This window comes from Budorcas taxicolor, chromosome 21 (genome assembly GCF_023091745.1).
Source record: "Budorcas taxicolor isolate Tak-1 chromosome 21, Takin1.1, whole genome shotgun sequence".
Classification (NCBI taxonomy): Eukaryota; Metazoa; Chordata; class Mammalia; order Artiodactyla; family Bovidae; genus Budorcas; species Budorcas taxicolor.
The window spans coordinates 9049717-9066865 of record NC_068930.1 but is presented as its reverse complement, the minus strand read 5'-3'; the positions used below and the strand labels follow the sequence as shown (position 1 = coordinate 9066865).

Sequence of the window (17149 nt, the reverse complement as noted above, 5' to 3'; positions counted from 1 at the left end):
TGTGGTCCTTGGGGGAGAGGGAAACATAAAAACAGGCAGTGTCATCACTATCTGATAAGTGCAGTGGACGAAATGGAGCTTGAGCTGGGTCATGAAGGTCAAAATGAAGCTGGTCAACCAAAGAAACAGGGCTCAGGGCTCTGAGAGCGAGCACCTACCCATGAAATGTTGAGGAGCAACTGTGAGTTTGGGATGACCAATCCTAAAGGATACTTCAGGGTGGGCAGGAGGAAAGCTGCCTTGGGGGTCTCCGGTGATCGTGTACCCTGGGGCAAATGACGGGTTTCACCAAGGCAGCAGAGAAATGGGTAACAGGCATGCTGATACAAGCCTATGGAAGGGTGGAGTTGACAGGGCTGTGGGTACATGGGGTCATGGAGAGAAAGGAGGCAAGAGTCAAGCTCAGGATTATGACTGGTCCAGAGGATGCTGCTGGTGCCTCCACTGCGAGGGAAGAACACAGGGAGGGGAGTTGACCTGGGGGCGGAAGGGGGTTATTACTTTCAGGTGGCCGCTAGGCCACTCAGTGGTGCTGGGAAGGGTCTGCAGGTGTGGTTCTGGAGGTCAAGGGTGCCATCTGATGGGAGACACTGGGTTGGAAGTCAAAGGCAATAAAGTCCTGGTATACAGCAAGGGTAAGAATGACTAATGACTCATCCGGAGAGCTTACACTGGAGGACAGGGGCCAGGGCTTGGGGAGTGCAAGCACCTGGGGCTGGACTCAGTCATGGAAGGTTCTGAGGAGTGGGAGAAGAGGTGATGAGCAAGGCAAGTGAGGGCAAGTGGACAGTGCAAGAGGCACCAAGAAGGGCCTGGCTGGATGAGGCAAAGAACATCCCTGGATTTAGCCAGGAGGCAGCGAAGCTGATTGGGGGGAGGACTGGGGAGACCAGTCGCCAGCGCTGTAAGTGCAGAATGGATGAGGGTGAAGAGGAGATGCTGGCACTCTTAGCAGATTTGGTTTGATGCCTACAGAGTGGGAGCCACAAACCCTCAATGCTGGGGTGACACTCCACCTTTGGAAACTGGACCTAGAGGTCAGCAAGACGTCCCATGACTTGGGAGTCTCTGGTCAAGCAAGCTGTATGTGGGCGAGAAGATGAGTGAGGATGTGAGAGGGGACACCTGCATGAGAAGGGGATGCTGAGAACAGCCGAGGGCTGCGAGCAGTGGCTCACGGAGCCACCTGTCTGGACCTGTGGGCCACCCTGCCCACTGGCAGTGCCTCGCGGCAAGTCATCTGGGCCAAACGGCAGAGCAGATGACCTGTTGGAGACCTGGGTCATGTCTGAGAAGCTGGAGGCCAGGTGGGGAGCGAAGCCAGGGGCCTGGTGTGGAGAGCATTGTGAGGAGAAGACTGTGTAGCCCACCAGGCTCCTCTGTCCACAGGACTTCCCAGATAACAATGTGTTGTACTTAGTTGCTCAGTCACGACCGACTTTTTGCGACCCCACGGACTGTACAGTTCAGAGTTCTCCAGGTCAGAATACTGCAGTGGGTAGCCTTTCCCTTCTTCAGGGGATCTTCCCAACCCAGGGATTGAACCCAGGTCTCCTGCACTGCAGCTGGATTCTTTACCATCTGAGCCACCAGGGAAATCCAAGAATACTGGAATGGGTAGCCTATCCCTTCTCTAGGGGATCTTCCTGACTCAGGAATTGAACCAGGGTCTCCTGAATTGCAGGCAGATTCTTTGTCATGGAGCCACCCAGAAAGCCCTGCCCAGGCCTTTTTCACTGCCATCTTGCCTTCGACCAACCAGAATGCCCAGAGGAAGGCAGCTCAGGGCCTGCTGGGGTTGCTTCACAGACGGAGGAACCGACTCAGACAGACAGCAACACTGGCCCAAAGCCCACCAGTTATTAAGTGGGTGAGTCCTCTGTGCCCCGACCCAGGGACTTCCTTTTTGTATTTACACACTCATGCTCTGGTTAGGGGACACCTGACCGATTTCATCAGGACGCCCCAAGGGTGAAAGGTGCCCACTTACTAGAGCCAGACATTCTCAAAGTCTCAGCAGGTCGCGTTCAGGATCCTGGGATCAGATGGGCCTGGCCTTGAGTATTCCTTCCACCAGCTTGCCAGCTGTGTGACCTTGGACAAGTCAGTACTCAAGCCTCTGCCAGGAGGTCAGCCCAGGCCTGGCGCTCTGTGTGCCTGATAAATATCAGCTGCTATTACTGCTAGAACTATTATTCTCGGTCTAGACATCTGTCTTATTCAGAGGAACTGCTGTTCCTCAAAGCCCTCTGGAATGGCTCGTCTATGTGGGCATTTGGAACCAAAACAAACTCATTTGAATTTTTAGAAAATTTTCAATAAATCTGTATGATTCAGATGACAGGAATATGAAGAACCTGCTTGAGTGCTGAGTCCTGTAACTCGGTGTGCATTTTCTCCCCGCTCTGAGCCCCTGGCTCTCATCCATAAAGCAGGACTGGATGCTGACCTCACAGCAGGTAAAGGCCCTAGGGGGATGCCCACAGGAGAGCCCCAGGGATGGACATCTCCTCCCTCTCCCCCTGGGGCAGGGCTGCTGCCTGCGGGACTGTGAGTGTCCGGCCGAGGTCAGGCCAGCAGAGTTCTGCCTTCCGCGGATGACGGCTCTCCCAGGACACCCGGGCTGTGCTCACCACGTGCACCACCGGCCTGGGCTGAGCAGACGTGGCAGAGGCTGCTGGCCTGGAGCCGGACCTTCTGGGCCTCATCCCAGAAACACCACGGAGGACGCAGCAGCGGCAGACGCCGCGTCGGCCCGGGTCACTCTCACAGCTCAGGGCCGGCTACAGCCAGCAGCTCTGTTATGAGAACAATCAAAACATGCCTTTAACATGTGCCATTTAAAGTCTCCGAAGATACGTGGCTGCTTTTATTGAGCAGATGTCCGTGAGAGGAGCGGGGCTGGAGGGGGCAGCATGACCAGGACTTAACAGGCTGGGCTGCGAGTTCCTCCCAAGGGATGGAGGGGGACACCTCACAGCTGCACATGAAGTTTCAACGCAGCATTTCTCCATTTAAAACTTGAGAATTATGGGTTCTCATATATATTTCCTTGAAAAGGAATATTATCCACATATTTGTTTTTTTACAGGAGGAAATGAGAGCCTGCAGTGGGTGATTGGGAGAGAATACCCGGGCCTGTGCACGTGAGCTTCTGCTAGAGGACATTAGTCCTCCCTGAAAACCAGGCTGGGTCAGTCTGAGAACTTGCCATGCTTCCCTGAAAAGGTTCTTGAGTCAGTGTGGTTAGTTCTCACGTGCCAGGGAAAGGAAGAGAAAGGAAGGAGGAAGAAAGAGGGAGGGAGGAAGGGGCAAGGAAGGGAGGGAGGAAGGGGCAAGGAAGGGAGGGAGGAAGGGGCAAGGAAGGGAGGGAGGGAGGGGCCAGGGAAGGAAGGCTTTGCTAAAATACAACTTAAGGGAACATGTTCCAAGAGTGGTTTCTCTAGATATTGTACCAGCTAACCATTTTGGGAGCTTCCTATGTACCAGGCAATGTTCTGAGCACTTAACATAATTCGAATTATTTGATCCCTGTAACAATCCTACGGAGAGCCATTCTACAGATGAGGAAATCAAGGCACGGAGAGCTTAAGTGGCTTGCCCAAGGTCATACATTAGCAAGCATAAGCATGATTTTAACAGTTCCATTGAGACCTAATTCACATACTCTACAATTCATCCACATAAAGAGAACAATAATATTCTGAGTTGTGAAATAACCACCACAATCAATTTTAGCACATTTTCATTACCCTCCAAAGAAAGTCTACAACTCTTAGCTGTCATCTCCCAATACATACCCCCTCCCACCCCTCTCAGCCCTAAGCAATCACTAACCTACTTTTCGTCTCTATAGACTTGCCTCTTCTGGACATTTCATATAAATGGACACATAACATGTGGTTCTTTGTGCCTGGATTCTTTCACTGAGCATGATGTTTCCAAGGCTCATCCACATGATAGCACCTATCGGTATTTCATTCCTTTTTATTATTGAATAATATTTGATTGTATGGATATACCATATTTATTTATCAGTGTATCAATTGAGGGACATTTGGGTTATTTCCACATTTCAGCTATTACGAATAATGCTACAGTGAAGACCAGTGGATAGTTTTTGTATGGACATGTGTTCTCATTTCTTTTGACTATATACCAAGGAGTGGAACTGCTGGATCATATGCTAACTCTATGTTTAACAATTTAAGAAATTCCAGACTGTTTCCAAAGCAGCTGCACCATTTTGCATTTCTATAGTAGCATATGAAAATCTAAATTCTCCACACTAACATGTGTGTATGTTAGTTGCTCAGTCATGTCTGACTCTTTGCGTAGCCCATTGGGCTTCTCTGTCCATGGGATTCTCCAGGCAAGAATACTGGAGTGGGTTGCCATTTCCTTCTCCAGGGGATCTTCCCCACTTGGGGATCAAACCTAGGTCTCCTGCATTCCAGGAAGATTTTTTTACCATCTGAGCCACCAGGGAAGCTACATTCCCATAAATTTTTGCTATTATCTCTCATTTTGATTACAGCCATCTTAGTGGGAGTGAAGTGGTATGCCATTGTGTTTTCATGTACTGTGGTAAAATATGTACAAAATTTACCACTTGTAACACTTTGCAGTGTACATTTCAGTAGTATTAAATACATTCACATTGTTGTCCAACCCTCATCATTATCTCCAAAATTTTTCACCTTCCCAAACTGAATTAATTAGATTCAATAAACAATAACCTCTATTCCCCGGCTCCTCTACTTCCCCTGGCTCCCGGCAACCACCATCAACCTTCCTGTCTCTATGGCTTTGTCTGCTCAGTTACCTCATACAAGCGGAGCCACACAATGTTTGTTGTTTTGTAACCGTCTTAGTTCACTAAGTATAATGTCCTCAAGGTTCATCCAGGTTACAGCATCTGTCAGAACTCCCTTCCTGTTGAAGGGTGAATAATACTCCATTGTACATGTGTAACACGTTTCATTTGTCTGTTTGTCCAGAGAGGAACACTTGTGCTGCTTCCACCCTTGGACTATTGTGAAAAATGATGCTATGAAGATAGCTGTACAAATTTTTGTTTGAGTTCTTTTTTTTTTTTTAATTCTTTTGGGTATATACCCAGAAGTAGAATTGCTGGATCATATGGTAATTCTGTGTTTAAGTTTTTAAGGAATCACTGTACTGTTTCCCACAGTGGCTGCACCATTTGACATTTCAATCAACAGTGTTCAGTTCAGTCCAGTCGCTCAGTCATGTCTGACTCTTTGCGAACCCATGAATTGCAGCATGCCAGGCCTCCCTGTCCATCACCAACTCCTGGAATTCACCCAGACTCACGTCCGTGGAGTCAGTGATGCCATCTCATCCTTTGTCGTCCCCTTCTCCTCCTGCCCCCAATCCCTCCCAGCATCAGAGTCTTTTCCAATGAGTCAACTCTTTGCATGAGGTGGCCAAAGGACTGGAGTTTCAGCTTTAGCATCATTCCTTCCAAAGAAATCCCAGGGCTGATCTCCTTCAGAATGGACTGGTTGGATCTCCCTGCAGTCCAAGGGACTCTCAAGAGTCTTCTCCAACACCACAGTTCAAAAGCATCAATTCTTCGGTGCTCAGCTTTCTTCATAGTCCAACTCTCACATCCATACATGACCACAGGAAAAACCATAGCCTTGACTTCTTTGGAAGGAATGATGCTAAAGCTGAAACTCCAGTACTTTGGCCACCTCATGAGAAGAGTTGACTCATTGGAAAAGACTCTGATGCTGGGAGGGATTGGGGGCAGGAGGAGAAGGGGACGACCCAGGATGAGATGGCTGGATGGCATCACGGACTTGATGGATGTGAGTCTGAGTGAACTCCGGGAGATGGTGATGGACAGGGAGGCCTGGCGTGCTGCGATTCATGGGGTCACAAAGAGTCGGACACGACTGAGCGACTGAACTGAACTGAACTGACTAGACGGACCTTAGTCGGCAAAGTAATGTCTCTGCTTTTGAATATACTATCTAGGTTGGTCATAACTTTTCTTCCAAGGTAGAGGGTTCCAATTTCCCCATATCCTCACCAACACTTATTTGCTGTTTATATATATATACACACACACACACATATATATAAGCTATCTACAGGGGTACAAAGTGGTCCTCATTGTGGTTTGATTGGCATTTCCCTAATGATTAGTGATAATGAGCATTTTTTCAAGTACTTACTAGCCATGTGTAAGAGAGTGAACATTGGAGAAATGAGTGAACATTTTCTTTGCCTATTTCTTAATTGGGTACCATTTGTTGTTTAGTTATAGGAGTTCTTTAGATATTCTGGATATTACTTCTTTATTAAATATATGACTTGCAAATATTTTCTCCCATTCTTTGGGTTGCCTTTTCACTTTGTTGATGAGGTTCCTTGATGCTCAGTTTTCAAATTTGATGATGTCCAATTTGTCTATTTTCCCTTCTGTTGCCTATGCTTTCTGTCATATCTAAGAAATCATTACCAAATCCAATGTACGAAGCTTTTTTCCTATATTTTATTCCAAGAGTTTTAGCTTTAACTCTTATGTTTAGGTCTTTGACCCATTTTGAGTTTATTTTTGTATATAGTATAAGGTAAAGATTGGTGGGAGAAATATCAGTAACCTCAGATGTGCAGATGTCACCACTCTTATAGCAGAAAGCGAAGAGGAACTGAAGAGCCTCTTGATGAAGGTGAAAGAGGAGAGTAAAAAAGCTGGCTTAAAACTCAACATTCAAAAAATAATGATCATGGGATCTGGTCCCATCACTTCATGGTAGATAGATGGGAAACAATGGAAACAGTGACAGACTTTATTTTCTTGGGCTCCAAAATTACTGCAGATGGTGACTGCAGCCATGAAATTAAGATGCTTACTCCCTGGAAGAAAACTATGACAAACCTAGATGTCGTATTAAATAGAAGAAATGTTACTTTGCTGATAAAGGTGCTTATAAGTCAAAGCTATGGTTTTTCCGGTAGTCATGGTATGGATGTGAGAGTTGGACCATAAGGAAGGCTGAGCGCTGAAGAATTGATGCATTTGAACTGTGGTGTTGGAGAAAACTCTTGACAGTCCCTTGGCCTGCAGGGGGATCAAACCAGTCAATCCTAAAGGAAAACAGTCCTGAATATTCATTGGAAGGACTGATGCTGAAGCTGAAGTTCCAATACTTTGGCCACCTGATGGGAAGAACTGACTGACTGGAAGACACTGATGCTGGGAAAGACTGAAGATGGGAGGAGAAGGGAATGACAGAGGATGAGATGGTTGGATGGCATTACCAACTCATTGGACATGAGTTTGAGTAAGGCCCATGAGTTGGTGATGGACAGGGAAGCCTGGTGTGCTGCAGTCCATGGGGTCACAAAGAGTCAGACACAACTGAGCGACTAAACATAAGGTAAAGGTCCAACTTCATTCTTTTATATTTTGATATCCATTCTTCCCAATACCATTTATTGAACTTTATTATGGCTTTGATTTTTGAACTCCTTGATGACTGATGATGTTGAGCATCTTCTCATGTGCTTATTGGCCATTTGCATATCTTCTTCTGAGAATGTCTACTCAGATAATTTACCCATTTTTAAATTGGTTTTTTATTATTGAGTCGGAAGAGTCATGGATGTGTGTTGTTTCAATCACTCAGTCGTGTCCAACTCTTCTGAAACTCCCATTGACTGTAGGCCACCAGTCTCCTCTGTCCATGGGATTTTCTAGGCAGGAACACTGGTGTGGGTTATCATTTCCTACTCTAGCAGATCTTCCCAACCCAGGGATCGAACTCATTTTTCTTGGGTCTCCTGCATTGGCAGGCAGATTCTTTACCACTGTGCCACCTGGGAAGCCCAAAGAGTCCTTGATATATTCTAGTTAAAATGAAGTGAATTGAAGTGAAAGTTGCTCAGTCATGCCCAACTCTTTGCGACCCCATGGACTATACAGTCCATGAAATTCTCCAGGCCAGAATACTGGAGTGAGTAGCCTTTCCCTTCTCCAGGGGATCTTCCCAACCCAGGGATTGAACCCAGGTTTCCTGCACTGAAGGCAAACTCTTTACCAGCTGAGCCACAAGGGAAGCCCAATAATACTGGAGTGGGTAGCTTATCCCTTCTCCAGCGGATCTTCCTGACCCAGGAATTGAACTGGTGTCTCCTGCATTGCAAGTCGATACTTTACCAACTGAGCTACCAGGAAAGTTAAAATAATCTTCTCAGATATATGATTTGTGAAAATGCTTTTCTCCCATTGGTTATCTTTTCATTTTCTTACGGCTTTGAAGAACAAAAGTTTTAAATTTTTATAATGTCCTAGTTTATTTTTTCTTCATAACTTGCGTTTTTACTTTCATACCTAAGAAACCATCACCTAATCTAGAGTCAGGAAGATTTACGCCTAATGTTTCCTTGTTTTATAGCTTCAGCACTTACATTTAGTTGATTGATCCATTTTGAGTTCATTGTTGTCTATGGTATGATCTAGGGATCCAACTTCTGTTTTTTGATGTGGACATTCAGAGTCTCAGTTCCATTTATAGAAAAGTCTATTCTTTTTCCATTGGGTTGTTCTGGTATCCCATGTTGAAAATTAACTGATAGTAAATGAGAGAATGTTTATTTCTAGATACTCATTTATATTAATTGTTCTATATGTCTGTCTTTATGCAAGTACCATACTGTCTTGATTATTCTAGCTTTGTAGCAATTTTTTAAACTGAGAGGCATAAGTCCTCTAACTTTGTTTTTATTTTTTTAAGATTGTATTGACTATTCAGAACCCTTTGCAATTTCACATAAATTTTAGGATCAGCTTGTTCATTTGTGCAATAAAGACAATTGGAATTTTGATAGGGATTATGCTTTGTTAGTAGATCAATTTGTGGAGTATAGTCCTCTTACCAATATCAGGCTTTCTACTGGGATGCATTTAGGTATTCATTAACTTCTTTCAATAACGTTTTGTCATTTTCAGTGTTTAAGTCTTGCAGTTCTTTTGTTAAATTCATTCCTAAGTATTCTATTGTTTTTGATGCTACTGCAAATGGAACTGTTTTCTCCATTTCCTTTTCAGACTATTCATTGCAAGGGTATAGGAAGAGAATTGATTTTTGTCCATCAATCTTACATTCTATAACCTTGGTTAACTCATTTGTTAAAAATAACAAGCCCTAAATGGCTTGTATCATTTGCCACACCCACCACCATGACAGCAAACCACGACTTAATTGCAGTTTCAATCCCTTCCAGAAATATGACCTTTAAAAGAGTCAATCTGAAATTTACTTAACAACACTAGTGAGGTAATGTGCATGATAAAGCCCTTCCCTTCCCCCAAAAGAAGATGCCTGGACTAAAGCAGTCTTTCTGTGTGTTAGTCACTCAGTTGTGTCCGACTCTTTGTGACCCCATGGACTGTAGACTTCCAGGCTCCTCTGTCCATAGCATTCTCCAGGCAAGAATACTGGAGTGGGTTGCCATTCCCTTCTCCAGGGGATCTTCCTGGCCCAGGGATTGAACCCATGTATCCTGCATTGCAGGCAGACTCTTTACCATCTGAGCCACCAGGGAAGCCATCTCTACTTGTTAATACTTTCTTGCCCCACCCTCTTCCTGCCAGTAAATACATTCCATTTAGTATGGCTCCTTGGAGCACCCTTCTGGTCGCTAGCTGAGATGCTGCCCGATTCAAGAACGGTTAAATAAAGTCAACTAGATCTTTGAATTAACTGAGCTGAATTTTGTTTTTCAGCATGTACATTAGTTCTAGTAGCTTTTTTTACTGGATTCTTTAGAATCTTCTATATAGAAGATCATGTCATCTGCAAATATATGTAGTTTTACTTCTCTAATCTAGATGCTTGCTTTTTTTTTTTTTTTTCCGACTAATTTCCCTGGCTAGAACCACCAGTACAATGTTGAATATAAGTGGTGAGAACAGATTCTTGTCTTACTCCTCTCTTAAGGGAAAAGCATTTAGTCTTTCACTTTTAAGTGGGATGATATCTGTGGGTTTTTTTAGGCGCCCTTCATGAGGTTGAGAAAATCCTATTCTATTCATAGTTTGTTGAAAGTTTTGATCATGAAAGAATATTGAATTTTGTCAAATACTTTGTGTGTGTGTGTTAATTGAGACAATAATGTGGTTTGTCTTCTATTCTACTGATGTGGTATATTACATTATTTGATTTTCAGGTAAGTTTCCACTTGATTGTGATATGTAGTCCTTCTCATATTGCTGGATTCCATTTACTAATATGTTGTTGAAGACTTTTGTGTCTATATTCATAAGTGATATCGGCATGTAGTTTCTTTTCTTGTGATATCTTTGTCTGGTTTTGTCATCAGGGTAATACTGGTCTCATAGAATGAACTGCAAAGTGCTTCCTTTTCTACTTTTAGGAAGAGGCTACTAAAAATTGATATAAATTCTTCCTTAGATGTTTGGTAAAATTCACTAGTAAAACCATCTGATCCAGGGCTTTTTTCTGTGGGAAGTTTTTGATTATTAATTCAATCTCTTTACTTGTTATGGGTGTGCTCAGGTTATCTATTTATTCTTGAGTCAGTGAAAGTAGTATTTCTAGGAATTTTGCCTGTTTCATCTAATTAATACAATTTTTCATTACACCAGAACATTTTTAAGTTTTCAGTATAGTAATGCAAAATGTCCAGATAATAACGGGAAGACGTAGAGGCTGTTTGAGGGTCACATACACTAAGGACGCTGTCTTGTTTAGGAAGAGGCTGGTGATTCTAAATACTTTGGACTTTAGTGAAATGCTTATAGTTAAGGTACTGGGGTCACATTTAAGAGTAGCTATCAAAAGAACATAAATATAATCCACAGCTTCCCAAAAATAGGGAGACAAAAGAAAACTGTTAGTTCTGAACATCTTATAATTTCCAATACCATTTCCTCCAAAGTCATGAACTACATATTTTTTAATTTCTAAAAATATAGAAAAAAGTAGGTCACTATCTTTTTACTGCTTATTTCCAGTGTAATTTTCTACAGCCAGAAAGAATAGTGTGTTTTATTATCTTGGTTACCATAAATACAGCCTTATCAATCAGTGGGAATGGGGTGAACTAGCCTTGATATAATGCAGAAACAATAGGTTATCATATGGAAGAAATTAATTCATTGTCTCAACTCAGACTATACAGAAAAAGGCATTCTGGATGTGTTCAGTTCAGTTCAGTTTAGCCGCTCAGTCGTGTCTCACTCTTTGTGACCCCATGGACTGCGGCTCACCAGGCCTCCCTGTCCATCACCAACTCCCGGAGCTTACTCAAACTCATGTCCATCGAGTCAGTGATGCCATCCAACCATCTCATCCTCTGGATGAGTTAAAGCCTTCTTATATGCACAAAAAAGCCAAACCTTAAAAGTTCTGAAAAAATACATAGGAAAATATATTTGCAGTTGTAAGGTCAGGAAGGGATTGTGAAACAAGACAAAAGAAGGACAATTCCTAAATTAAAAATTAACCAATTTAACTAAATTAAAGATGAAAGCTTCTACTGAAAGACCTCATAGGTGAAGAGAGATGCCTCAAATAAGGGAAAATATAACCCAAGGTGTATGAGGAAGCTCATAATCAATTGGTAAAAGATAAGTAGCCCAACAGGATAATGGGCAAAGAACAGGAGGATAAATCACAGAAAAAATAAAAATATCCTCTTAACATATGAAAACACTCAACCTCACTACAGCACAGGGGAGTTTAAAAAAATCAAACAACAAGGCACCAATTTCTCCCCACCAGATGGCAACGCTACAAAGTCTGCTGCTGCTGCTGCTGCTAAGTTGCTTCAGTCGTGTCCGACTCCTAGCGACCCCATGGACTGCAGCCTACCAGGCTCCTCCGTCCACGGGATTTGCCAGGCAAGAGTACTGGAGTAGGGTGCCATCGCTTTCTCCGACAAAGTCTGACTAAACTAAATTTGTTCACAACTGGAGCAATGAGAGCCGTTATGGCGCTGGTGACAGGGTAATGCTAGGCAAGCCTTTGGAGAAAAGCTCGAGGTGTGCAGACCTACAACTGTGTAGCCACCCTTGTAGGGACACAACTTGCACATGTGTCCAAGGAAACTGGACAAGGATGTTCACAGCATAGGTGTTTATTAGCTAATCTCAGACTTTCCTACACTTCTGAACATTTTTCATAAGAAAAATGCTTGCACAACCCAGAACCAGGTCAGAGGCACTAACTGACCTTGACTGCTGAGAGCGGCAGCATCTGTGGTCAGCTGAGAATGAACGTGGTGTCTGTCCTGGGAGCTGCCAGGCTCCAGTCTACTGTTGCCATGTGGGTCAAGTATTGCCACATCTTTCCTTTTAAAAAATAATGTTGAAAGCTCCGAGTCTTACTGCAATCTCTTGATTTTTAAAGTATTGGAAATGAACTCTAAAACCTTAAGACGCCTGTGCAGGCCAAGCCATGTCTGCTGTGGAATTCAGTTCTGCCTCTGGTCTGGGACTGCCCACTTAAATTTTCCACGGAGGCAGCTCTGGTGGTTCTGAGCCTAAACCAGGGAGGCTGGATGCGCATCTTCCTGTGGCTCCGGCCTGAGAGGCCACTCTGCACCTCTGTCTTGCCACATGGGTCCTCCCGCAATGCTTTGTCCCCACATTCCTATTACACACACACTCTAATTTGTCTTTTGGTTGGCTCAATATGTGTGTCCCAAGAATTCTGTCCTGAGAAGATGAGGGACACAAGACTCCCCCAGATTTATGATGTGATGCAGTTTTCCCAAGACAGCAGTCTGAGCGGTACCAGTCTGAAACCAACACCAAAGTCTTGAATCCAGGAGGCTGCAGAGATAGCTGGAGGCCTGATGGACGCCAGCGGGAGCCCCTGCCCAGCTGGCCCAGTAGCCCAGCCCCACCAAATTATTCAACGTGCAAACATGCAAGCAGGCCTCCCCGACATTCCAGCCCTGCCGCTGCCTCACACTGGCTAGGAAAACGCTCAGGATTTCACAAGACTCTCTGAAAACGTTTCTGGGGGAGTTCTCCAGAGCTGGAGCGAGTCACAGCCCTGCGTCTTCTGGAAGGGGCACAGAGGGGAAAGGCCGTTGTGTGCAGAGGGACAGGGGCAGGGCTCCAACAGGACCAGTCTGCAAACCTGGCTGACGCTGGCTCCGAGCTGGCCCTGCAAGGGTTCTGGCCCGGGGCTTTGCGGGCTTTACGAGTGAGGGAATGCACAGCACCGCCCGCGCCCCCACCCACGGCTCCCTTTAATTGCAAACCTCCCAGTTGCTCTCTGAGCCCCTCCTGCCAAAGGCGCTTCCTGACTCCCCCAGAGCAGACAGGAGCCGGCCAGGGCCCTGGACAGCAGCCTCCACGGTGACTCTTTGTTGGTCTATTTTGAATTGCTGGTACCGCCTAATGTGCTGCTGGGTTAGAAGTGGTGGCCCTGCTGCGATGGTTTGGAAAGGGTGGTGTCTGCGTTGAGCCTGGGAAGAGATTCCCCGGGGGAGACAGACATCCAGGCCAGAGCCACGTGGAGACAGCTGGCGATGTGGTGCCCCAGTCCTGCTTGGGGGCTGGCATCCTGCAATGTCTTCCTTCCCGCACTGACTAAAATGATGCAGGGTCTTCGGTGAGCATCCCTTGTCATGCCGATCCTTAGTGCAGACGGCAGCTCCGACACCCCTGACCCCGGCAACCAGCCTGCCTCATTTATACTGGTTCCTCCTTGGCTTCTCAGACGCCGGGAGCTCCTGCTGCTTGCCTTCTACTTCTCGGAAGCCTCCTCCTCCCCTGTTTTCCAAGGAGTCCCGGTCCTACCCTGGCTCAGCCTTGGGCTCCTTTGTTCCCACGGCCCTCCTTCCTTCCCTTCCCTTTCTTTTCTTTTCCCAGAGCTAACTTATGATATGATTCCCGTATGTGTCATGATGCATAGACCTCCCTGCTCTCCACTTCGGAAACTCCAGGACTTCGTGACTGGCAGCCTGAAGGACATCAGGGGTCCCACACCTCTGGTTCTGGACGGGGAAGGTCACAAACCATACCTCCTTGCCCCACTGCCAAGACTCTTTTCAAGAGACCAGCCATGCAAGGTTAGAGGGCAGCTGCTAAGTGCCACCAAGCCAAGCCCCATGAGGGATCTCAGATCTGCCTCCCTTCTCCATTTCCATGGCCACCTTGCCTGGGGTATTGTTAACAGTCTCCTAACTTGCCTTCCCACCATGGGATCGCTTTTCTCTTCCAAGTAATCTACGCACCTCTGCCATGGCATTAGTTATGTGACTTCCTCACTCTAAAACCTTCAATGGCTCCCTAGGGCCTACTATCTTTCACATTCTGAAGTCACACTCAAGGCCCAGCCCAATAACTTAGTCATTCCTTCAGTCCAGGCTCCTCCATCATTCCACTAGGGATTGAAGATGTCTTCATGAGTATAAACAGGCAAACAAAAATAAGACACTACTCTAAAACAAATGAAAATTAGGTCAGATCAAGGTAGCAGGACTAGCCTTACCCCTGGCTTTCGTTGGCCTCATGCGCTCCTCCCTGTGTTTGACGTTCCCTGACCTGGAGACATGGGCACTGATCCCTCTGCCTGCACAGCCTCCTCACTTGCTCAGTTGGCCAGTTTCAAGAGTCTGCCCCTCTAGGAGCTCTTCCAGAGGTCCCACATGTGCCCTCTTCTGCCTCTGGTTCCCAGTCTGAAGGATACTCTTTCCCCCAAGAATATCCTCACCTTGTTGTGCCTGGGAACCTCCTAGGAGGCAAGAGGTTTGGTTCTAGTTTGGGTTCACTGGCTAAGTGTTTGATGACTTTGGCTGCTGAACTTCCCACCTTTGCTTTACCATGTGAAATGGGGTGATGGGGTGAATGGCGCCTATTCATTTCTCACGTGGACATGCCAGCGATTGATCACACATGTCAACTTGTTATCATCTTGTGCCCCCCTTCTGGATGGACCTAGGTCTTAGTGGGCTCATCACTGAATAGTCCAGGATCTGTATTTCCCATCCCATACACTTACTTTAGCACATTGCTCACAGTCCTGCCTACCTTCTCCTCAAGGGTGGATCTCATTAAGGCTGTGTGTTCTGAGAACACCCTAAACCTTGGCTCCAGCACTCTGGAGAGACACTGTGTATTAACGCTGCTGGCTAATAAAACCACCAGCAGTTTCCTATAAAATGTTACAGTGGGATAAATCTACAATAAAATATTCATGCCCTTTATTTCACTTCACAGAAAGATTCAAACATCCCAACCAAATGGAGTCACAGCAGATGCTGGGCAGATGTTCTTCAGTCAAGGGAATGAGAGACAATGATTAGTCTCAATTAAGTTCTCAATAAATTATGTAACAGATTCCTTTAGCCACTCAGCCCTGAGTGGTTTGCTGGGCCAAAGTCAGTGAACCTGGTCCAAAACTATTTAGAAACTTTGGATTGCTTTGGACAATTCATGTTCTGAGTAGACTGTAGGGAATCTTGGCATGAGAGGAAATAATGAATACCATAACCACTTTCAATTGAAAATAATAATTTGTTAATAATTTTAATAGCTAATGAGCTACAGAAACTGTGTTCCTGAGCCCTCCAAGTAGAAAGGAAAGAGGTTCATTTTATTTCTGGCATTATTAAGTCAATGGTATGAAATCCCCCTGTGAACTTTTGAGATTTTTATTCAGCAAGTACTGTGTCAGAATGATCTATTTTCACTAGAATATTGCTCCTTCTCTTTGATATGTAAAAGCAGGTTCCTAAGTGTCTGTCCTGCAAAGGCAGCTCTATCTAATTGAGCTGTAAGGATATCCCACCAACAGGCACACGAGACTGGCCACACTCTACTCTGTCATCAAGAACCAGAGAAAAGAGACTTCTACTGCAAGTTTTGCTGGACTGAGTTCCATGACATCTTCTCCCTCCTCCAAGTGTTGCATGTTGTCAATTTTAACTTTTCGGCGAACAGAAGAAAATTTTGTTTAGAAAACTGTAGAGAATGTCCCAGTCCTTGGCAAAATGTTTGGGGTCACTCAGAGTCCAGACTCCCTTCCCTCTGGTTCTCAAAGGCCTGGTCCCATTTTGCTGTCGATGATTCTTGTCTCTGGCTCTTCTGAGAGAAAGCTTCTAGCACAGAGCCTTGTGCTTATTAAGGGTGTAACAGATGTTTTTTGAATTTAATTGAATTCCATGATTGTCAATAAAGAAAATTGAGAAGTGATCAGGAGCTTCCTAACATGATCTTTGTGTTGGTCCCCAGGGTATCTCTTGTCTACACTTTCAGTCACATTAGGAATCTCTTCTAGAGTCATATTTTTTGTTTACTTAGCAGAAGTGACAAATACAATTTATGCACATTGTTCAAAATCTGAAAGGTACATAAAAACATAAAGCAAGAGAACTGAAGAACATACATGGTCCCAGTCTTTTCCTAAACATATTTTCTTTAAAGATACCATGTTATAAACAAGTCTCTAAATATTTGGCCTATTTCTCTCTTGATAGGAGAAACAATTCCTATGTGATCAAAAATATTGTCTCAAGAGTGATTTTTAATGCTTGCATAATGCTGCATTGTATAGAGCGAGCCATTTTATTTAGGTAGTGCATACTTGGACATCTGGGTAGTTGCCAATTTTGTCCATAATTTGGATGATTTCTAGAAGGCAAAAGTTGAAGTCCTGGATCCAAGGTGATGAGTGATGCCTTCCGAAGACTGGCAGGGACTGCGTGGATCTGTGCATGATGGGGAGCTCATCCCACTATGGCCAGGATGTCTGTCCCACTAGCCTGTTGAAGCACCAGAGTAGGGGTGCTTATTCTCCAGATGATGACACAAAGTACACAAAGGCACTGGGGCAAATCCTTCCAGGTATCTGAAAATCCCTCCAGATACTCTGAAATCCTTCCAGGTATTCCTTTAGTTTTCTTTTTTATTACTAATGTACATAGCCTTTCAGTTGGTCTTCACGAGGCAGCAGTATCTGGGCCTCTCACCCTTGACTGCCATCTCCTGCTGTGGACATGGCCATCCCAGCCAACTCGTGCCCTAGCATGTGGCCGTAACAAACGCACTCTTCAGTTATAACCTGAGCAGCTTCAAGTCAGTAAGCAGTAAACACACACTAACTGGACCCCTCTGTAAGCAGATGCTATGTGC

General features: G+C 45.0%; 1 protein-coding gene across 1 annotated transcript in view; it reads right to left on the bottom strand.

Annotated features, from left to right (window-relative positions):
* The window catches only part of ADAMTS17 (ADAM metallopeptidase with thrombospondin type 1 motif 17), a 393371-nt gene that overhangs the window by 32919 nt on the left and 343303 nt on the right, over positions 1 to 17149 (bottom strand). The window lies entirely within an intron of this gene.